This window comes from Triticum dicoccoides, chromosome 7A (genome assembly GCF_002162155.2).
Source record: "Triticum dicoccoides isolate Atlit2015 ecotype Zavitan chromosome 7A, WEW_v2.0, whole genome shotgun sequence".
Classification (NCBI taxonomy): Eukaryota; Viridiplantae; Streptophyta; class Magnoliopsida; order Poales; family Poaceae; genus Triticum; species Triticum dicoccoides.
In genome coordinates, this window is record NC_041392.1 from 16,302,340 (window position 1) to 16,310,981 (window position 8,642).

The window sequence follows — 8,642 nt, forward strand, 5'->3', positions numbered from 1 at the left end:
TATAAACCGGTGTGAGCCCCCTTCGGTTGGCGAGATGGGACTAAACTCTGCCCGCAACGAGGACCAACTCTTTAGTCCCGGTATGTGGCACAAACCGGGACTAATGGTCATGGGCCAGGGGCGAGGAGCATTGGTCCCGGTTGGTGCCACGAACCGGGACCAATGCCCCCTTTAGTCCCGGTTGGTGGTACCAACCGGGACCAAAGGCCTTGTGCTGCCCCGCGTCAAAAGTTTAGTACCACCTCGCTAGTTGAGAGAGCTCGAGAGTGGTTTATAAGCTCTGCTGCGCCCACCCTCTCGAGCTCCTCTCAATTGTAGGCTTTCGGGCCTAACCATACGTTGTGTGCTTGTGGGCCTACTGGGCCACCTGCGGGCCTGAATCCTGACCGATGGTAGGGTTTCTAGTCGTATTCAGGCCGTGGGGGCCCAGTAGGTGGAACTTTTTTTGTTTTCTTTTTTGCTTTATTTATTTTATTTTGTTTCTACTTACAACAAAATACTTATTGTTTTTATTTTTATTTATTTTATTAAAGTTTATTTTTATTTATTTTTCTTTTAGGTCACAAAAATTATAAACTTTCTGTTAATGCCATTAGTTTTCAAATTTTAATAGTTAAAATTTGAATTATTTGATATTTGTGTGAATCATAAGTTTATGATTAACTTTACAATAAAAATAGTTTTTTCGAATTTTTTGTTTTGTTTTTTGCATTATTTATTTATTTTTATTTTTTGCTTTATTTTTAATACTTTTTGCTTTTAGGTCAGAAAAATTATAAACTTTCTGTTAGTGCCATTAGTTTTAGGAAAATTATAAACTTTTTGTTAGTGCCATTAGTTTTAAAATTTAAGTAGTTAAAATTTGAATTCTTTGAAATTTGTGTGAATCACAAGTTTGTGATTAACTTTACTATAAAGATAGTTTTTTTCAGTTTTTTGTTTTTTTTGCATTACTTATTTTCTTTTGTTTTTTGCTTTATGTTTTAATTCTTTTTGCTTTTATGTCAGAAAAACTATAAACTTTTTGTTAGTGCCATTAATTTTCAAATTTGAATAGTTAAAATTTGAATAATGGTATGACGAGGACCGAACCATAAGACATTAAAGCATTTCAAAAGAACTCTGAAAAAGTTCAAAGTTGGCATGGTATCATAATTTCACCCACATAGCATGTGCATGTACAAAATGGACAATGGTATCATACTCGTCTGTTACAAAGTTGGCATGGTATCATCATAATAGTTGCGGGAGAAAGTCTTCACTTTTTCTTCGCTTGTGTCATTTGCTTATTGCGGCATAACCATGGATAATCTTCATCGTTTATTAGGATGCTTGGGTCAGCCTGGACTTTGAAGGGAGGAATTTCATGAAACTTTTCATAATCTTCAGACATGTCTATCTTGCCCTCCACTCCCACGATGTCCCTTTTTCCTGAAAGAACTATATGGCGCTTTGGCTCATCGTATGATGTATTCGCTTTCTTATCTTTTCTTTTTCTCGGTTTGGTAGACATGTACTTCACATAGATAACCTATGCCACATCATTGGCTAGGACGAACGATTCGTCGGTGTACCCAAGATTTTTCAGATCCACTGTTGTCATTCCGTACTGTGGGTCTACTTCTACCCCGCCTCCTGACAGGTTGACCCATTTGCACTTAAACAAAGGGACATTAAAATCATGTCCGTAATCAAGTTGCCATATATCCACTATGTAACCATAATATGTGTCATTTCCCCTCTCGGTTGCTGCATCAAAGCGGGCACCGCTATTTTGGTTGGTGCTCTTTTGATCTTGGGCGATCGTGTAAAATGTATTCCCATTTATCTCGTATCCTTTGTAAGTCAATACAGTCAAAGATGGTCCCCTGGACAACAAGTACATCTCATCACATACAGTGTTGTCACCTCTAAGACATGTTTCCAACCAACTGTTGAAAGTCCTGATGTGTTCACATGTAATCCAGTCTTCGCACTGCTCCGGGTGTTTGGAGCGCAGACTGTTCTTGTGTTCATCGACATACGGGATCACCAAGGTAGAGTTCTGTAGAACTATTAGTGTGCTTGAGACCAAGAATATCCGTCCCTGCATATTATTGAGGCCCCTCCCAGCGTGCCTTTTCCAGTCAGTCTCCCCTCATACCGCGATTTAGGGAGACCTATCTTATTAAGGCCAGGAATGAAGTCAACACAAAACTCAATGACATCCTCTGTTTGATGGCCCATGGAGATGCTTCCTTCTGGCCTAGCGCGGTTACGAACATATTTCTTTAGGACTCCCATGAACCTCTCAAAGGGGAACATATTGTGTAGAAATACGGGCCGCAGAATGACAATCTCGTCGACTAGATGAACTAGGACGTGCGTCATGATATTAAAGAAGGATGGTGAAAACACCAGCTCGAAACTGACAAGACACTGCGCCACATCACTCCTTAGCCTTGGTACGATTTCTGCATCGATCACCTTCTGAGAGATTGGATTGAGAAATGCACATAGCTTCACAATGGCTAATCGGACGTTTTCCGGTAAAAGCCCCCTCAATGCAACCGGAAGCAATTGCGTCATAATCACGTGGCAGTCATGAGACTTTAGGTTCTGGAACTTTTTCTATGGCATATTGATTATTCCCTTTATATTCGACGAGAAGCCAGTCGTGATCTTCATACTGAGCAGGCATTGAAAGAAGATTTCTTTCTCTTCTTTCGTAAGAGCGTAGCTGGCAGGACCTTTATACTGCTTCGGAGGCAATGCCGTCTTTTTCATGCAAACATTGCAGGTTCTCCCGTGCCTCAGGTGTATCTTTTGTCTTCCCATACACGCCCAAGAAGCCTAGCAGGTTCTTCGTCACGTGCATCATGTCGATTGAAGAGCGGACCTCTAGGTCTTTCCAGTAGGGTAGGTCCCAAAATATAGATTTCTTCTTCCACATGGGTGTGTGTCCCTCAGCGTCATTCGGAACAGCTAGTCCGCCGGGACCCTTTCCAAGGATTACGTGTAAATCATTGACCATAGCAAGTACGTGATCAACGATACGCATGGCGGGCTTCTTCCGGTGATCTGCCTCGCCTTTGAAATGCTTGCCTTTCTTTCGACATTGATGGTTGGTCGGAAGAAATCGATGATGGCCCAGGTACACATTCTTCCTGCATTTTTCTAGGTATATACTTTCAGTTTCTTCTAAACAGTGCATGCATGCATGGTATCCCTTGTTTGTCTGTCCTGAAAGGTTACTGAGAGCGGGCCAATCGTTGATGGTTACAAACAGGAACGCGTGCAGGTTAAATTCCTCCTGTTTGTGCTCATCCCACGTACGTACACTGTTTCCATTCCACAGCTGTAAAAGTTCTTCAACTAATGGCCTTAGGGACGCATCAATGTCGTTGCCGGGTTGCTTAGGGCCTTGGATGAGAATTGGCATCATAATGAACTTCAGCTTCATGCACATCCAAGGAGGAAGGTTATACATACATAGCGTCACGGGCCAGGTGCTGTGATTGTTACTCTGCTCCCCGAAAGGATTAATGCCATCTACGCTTAAACCAAATCATACGTTCCTTGGGTCACTTGCAAACTCAGGCCAGTACTTTCTCTCGATTTTTCTCCACTGCGACCCGTCAGCGGGTGCTCTCAACTTCCCGTCTTTCTTACGATCCTCACTGTGCCATCGCATCAACTTGGCATGCTCTTCGTTTCTGAACAGACGTTTCAACCGTGGTATTATAGGAGCATACCACATCACCTTCGCAGGAACCCTCCTCCTGGGGGGCTCGCCGTCAACATCACCAGGGTCATCTCGTCTGATCTTATTCCGCAATGCACCGCATACCGGGCATGCGTTCAGATCCTTGTACGCACCGTGGTAGAGAATGCAGTCATTAGGGCATGCATGTATCTTCTGCACCTCCAATCCTAGAGGGCATGCGACCTTCTTTGTTGCGTATGTACTGTCGAGCAATTCGTTATCCTTTGGAAGCTTCTTCTTCAATATATTCAGTAGCTTCTCAAATCCTTTGTCAGGCACAGCATTCTCTGCCTTCCACTGCAGCAATTCCAGTACGGTACCGAGCTTTGTGTTGCCATCTTCGCAATTGGGGTACTGCCCTTTTTTGTGATCCTCTAACATGCGATCGAACTTCAGCTTCTCCTTTTGACTTTCGCATTGCGTCCTTGCATCGACAATGACCCGGCGGAGATCATCATCATCGGGTACATCGTCTGTTTCCTCATGATCTTCAGCAGCTTCCCCCGTTGCAGCATCATTGGGCACATCATCTGGTTCCTCTTAATTTTCAGCAGCTTCCCCCGTTGCAGCATCACCGTATTCAGGGGGCACATAGTTGTCATCGTCTTCTTCTTCTTCGCCGTCTTCCATCATAACCCCTATTTCTCCGTGCCTCGTCCAAACATTATAGTGTGGCATGAAACCATTGTAAAGCAGGTGGGTGTGAAGAATTTTCCGGTCAGAGTAAGACTTCATATTCCCACATTTAGAGCATGGACAACACATAAAACCATTCTGCTTGTTTGTCTCAGCCACTTCGAGAAAATCATGCACGCCCTTAATGTACTCGGAGGTGTGTCTGTCACCGTACATCCATTACTGGTTCATCTGCGTGCATTATATATAATTAAGTGTGTCAAAAACCATTACAGAACATCATGAATAGATAATTAAGTGACCAAATTAATATAAGTTCATCATCACATTAAAACCAAAGTACATACATAGTTCTCATCTAACAACATATAGCTCTCCAGAGCATCTAATTAATTAAACCATACATTGAAACTATGTAAAACATTTCAATGTGAAAACAAATGCGATCATAATCGCAACCAAGGTAACAATTGATCCAACGGCATAATGATACCAAGCCTCGATATGAATGGCATATTTTCTAATCTTTCTCATCTTCAACCGCATTGCATCCATCTTGATCTTGTGATCATCGACGACATCCGCAACATGCAACTCCAATATCATCTTCTCCTCCTCGATTTTTTTTATTTTTTCCTTCAAGTAATTGTTTTCTTCTTCAACTAAATTTAACCTCTCGACAATAGGGTCGGTTGGAATTTCCGGTTCAACTACCTCCTAGATAAATAAAATCTATGTCACGTTGGTTGGCATAATTGTCATAAACAATAATTTAACCAAATAGTTATAAAAAGATAATATATACCACATCCGAATCATAGCCAGGACGAGGGCCGATGGGGGCGGATACCAAAACCATCGCACTATATAATAACAAGCAATAATAAAAGTAAGAAAATTAGACAAGTATCTATCTAAAGTAAGAATTTTTTCTTTCAAAAAAAAGATAAGAACAAGAGGCTCACCACGGTGGTGCCGGCGACGAGATCGGTGCGGGCTATCGACGGCGGTGAAGACGGGAATGGGACGTGACGGGCCGCTAAACCTAGACAAATCTCGAGGAAAATGGAGTTTTGAGGTCGAGCTTCGAGAGGAGAAAGCTTAACTTGTGTGGCTCGGGCATGAACCGGGACCAAAGGGAAGCCTGTGGTCCCGGTTCAAGCCACCAACCAGGATCAATGGTGGTGGGCCAGGAGCGAGGCCCATTGGTCCCGGTTCGTCCCACCAACCAGGACCAAAAGGGCCAGACGAACCGGGGCCAATGCCCCACGAGGCCCGACAGGCCCCTGGCCTCACGAACCGGGACCAATGCCCCCATGGGTCCCGGTTCTGGACTGAACCGGGACTAATGGGCTGACCCGGCCTGAACCAAAGCCCTCTTTTCTACTAGTAAAATTGTTGCATGGTGTTGTAGTCATGTAGAGTTGCATTACTTAGCAAAGTTCAAAGAAAAAGAGCTACCCTAGCCAGTTGGCGAGTTGAATATCAAAGTGGACTTTGAGAAACATTTCTTTAAGACCCCCTCTCTCCCTCGCGTCGCCCTCTCGGGCGACTCGAGGGCCGAAAACCTAGCCCGCCGCCGCCGTCTCCTCCCCCTCCAACCCTCTCCTCGCCGCCGCCTGAGGCAGCCGCCGGCTTCGCCCGGGGCGCTGCTGATGAAGGTGGCGGCGGGGCCTCTCCTGCTGCCCTGCATCTCTTGCGAGGGGCCTTGGGAGTCAGGGCGGCGGCCCCGGCCGGATTGGCGCCACCGGATCCTCGGCGCATGGTGGCGCAGGTGCGAGCCGGTGCCCCTCGGTCGTGTGGACGGCGAGGTATCCGGTGGACGCGAGCCAGGGCGTGGCGGCGGCGGCTTCGGCTCCGCGGCTTCAGATCTGGCCGCCTACCACCCTCTACGGCGGATTCGCAAGTCCTCCCCCCAGATCTGGCCGGCTCCGACTTGGACGCCGGTTCTTTGTCGGGTGGGAGTGGGGACCAGAAGATTGCCAGGAGAAATCCCTAGCCGTCCTGCTGGCTGTGACGGCGGCGACGCCCGCGGGCGCCGCGCACCTTCTTGGAGGCGTTGGTCAGGTATACCTTCCCCACCCCTCCCCCTTGTCCTCCCGGGTGAAAACCCCAACGCTGTTGGGCGGCGGCGACGCCCTTGGCGCCGCATCCTTCTTGAAGGCGCTGCTTTGGGAGCAAGGTGGGAATTTGGTCTTCGCTGTGATGTGTGTGGTGGGTGTCGGCGGCAGCAGTAAACTCCAGCGGTGGTAGTGTTCCCCTGGTTCAGGCCATGTCCCTGGCTGCTGCTCCGTAGTTCATCCTGGCAGCTCTCCTCTTGAATTGTCCGAGTCTTTGGTTTTCGGTGATGCTCCGCTCTAGGTGAGAAGTCGACGACAGGTCGCGTCTGCCTAGTCCCAACAATGTGGATGCCATCGGTGCCACTCATCCAGGTTCTAGGGTGAACGTGTTCATTGTCGACGGTTCGGCGCCTTTCGAGCCAGGCGAGGAGGCATGGGCCTCTTTCGACGATGGATCTGGATGGTGGTGTTTCCCGGCTGGTCCCAGGTGTTGTGGCAATGGCTGCCTCTCTCGGTCATCTGATCTTCCTCTCCTTCGCCGGCATCCCCCTTCTCCTAGGCTTCGCGCGTGCAAGAGGCCTTGTCATTTTCAAGCTTGGTGCTTCATGTAGATTCTTTTTTCAGTTTGTTGTATGTCTGGCATGTGAGCTGCTCCCGGCACCACTGTATCTTGCCGTGTTTTCTTTTTTATGGTTTGTGTCGAGGTTGTACTCCAGAGTTTGTAATCCTGGCCGGTTGATGGCTTTGTTAATTCAAAGTCGGGTTCTTCGCAAGCCTTCGTTCTAAAAAAAAAAGTTCAAAGAAAATCACGTTGGTCGAACGTGTGAGTGCAAGACTGGCTGTGCTACAAGCTAGTGTCTGCATGCGGTTTGTTAGTCCGGCTACATACATGTAAAATGGCCGAGTCGTATGGCCCTTGGATGAGGTTTGATAGTGCCTCAACCGTGTATATATACCTACATGCAGAAGTGGGTTTGTTAGTGCTTCGATGAGAGGCGCACCACCTACATCATATATTCACACTGGCAACGCACCTTTTCAACTGACTCCGATGTCTATGATGAACTCATTATGGCAATGACCTCCACGCCATGGCCATCACCTCCTTACCGCTTGTGACACAACTTACTGGGCAACATATTTCCTGCTTTGCGCGTGACGCAGCTCGATGACGCAAAGACCTCGTTAAACCTTGCTCTAATGGCAAATGCTGGCTCTGCCAGGAGCAAGCGCACACAAACTCAAGGTACAAAAAGAAAATGAATCCGCAGAGTATTTTTGGTGGCACATGTCACACCTCAGAATGGCGCCACTAGAGGACAACCCTCCTCCTCGCGTACATGCTGTTCGGTGGGACGACAATGATTTCACCATCATGGAATCAGAAAAAGAAATGCGAGAGGAAGGTTAGAGGTGTGGTAGGAGAATCTTTATTATGCCAACCTGAGCCTGAGCGTGGTTTGTGGTCATCGGTTGACAGCACCAGTGGCCGGAATCAAGTGGATATAATCTATTCGACTATGCTTTGTTTGCAGCTGCTTGGTGTGTGATGGGACCTGAAACAAAGGTGAGATTTGCTGCGTCATTTTCATGTGATCAGGCATGGATTGGTGTTTTCTGGCTGAGATTTGCAGCTGCTTGGTTTGTGTATGGTGAATTGGTGTTTGTCTAGGATATAACGTGTGAATACTTTATTTTTACCATGTCAATAGATGTAGATGGTATACGTATATTAAACGAGTATGTGAATTTGTGTCCCCACTAACCAAAATGTACAGCCTTAATGGCCTTTAGACATTGTTAGCTCCATTATGGGGGTGTTTGTTTCCAGAAACTTTTTGTGTAGGGGCTAGAAAAAGTCCCTCTTAAAGACTTTTTTACCAAACGGAAGGGACTTTTTAGGGACTAAACTAGGCATTTGAGACTAAATAAAGAAGATTCTTAAGGATAGTCGTTTTGGGACTTTTTCAACAATGCCCCTCCATGCACCCATTGGCCCGCCACCCCATGGTCTTATTTGATTGTTATTTTTCTATATACTAGAGGCAACATGATCATTTAATAACCTCTAGGAAGGGACTAGGGACTTTTTAGTTGGGACTAGAAAAAGTCCTAGGACTAGAGAACCAAATACCATCTATATCTACAATTTTATCAGGTTGTATATGCTATAATTGCCAATATTACTATTACGTACAAAC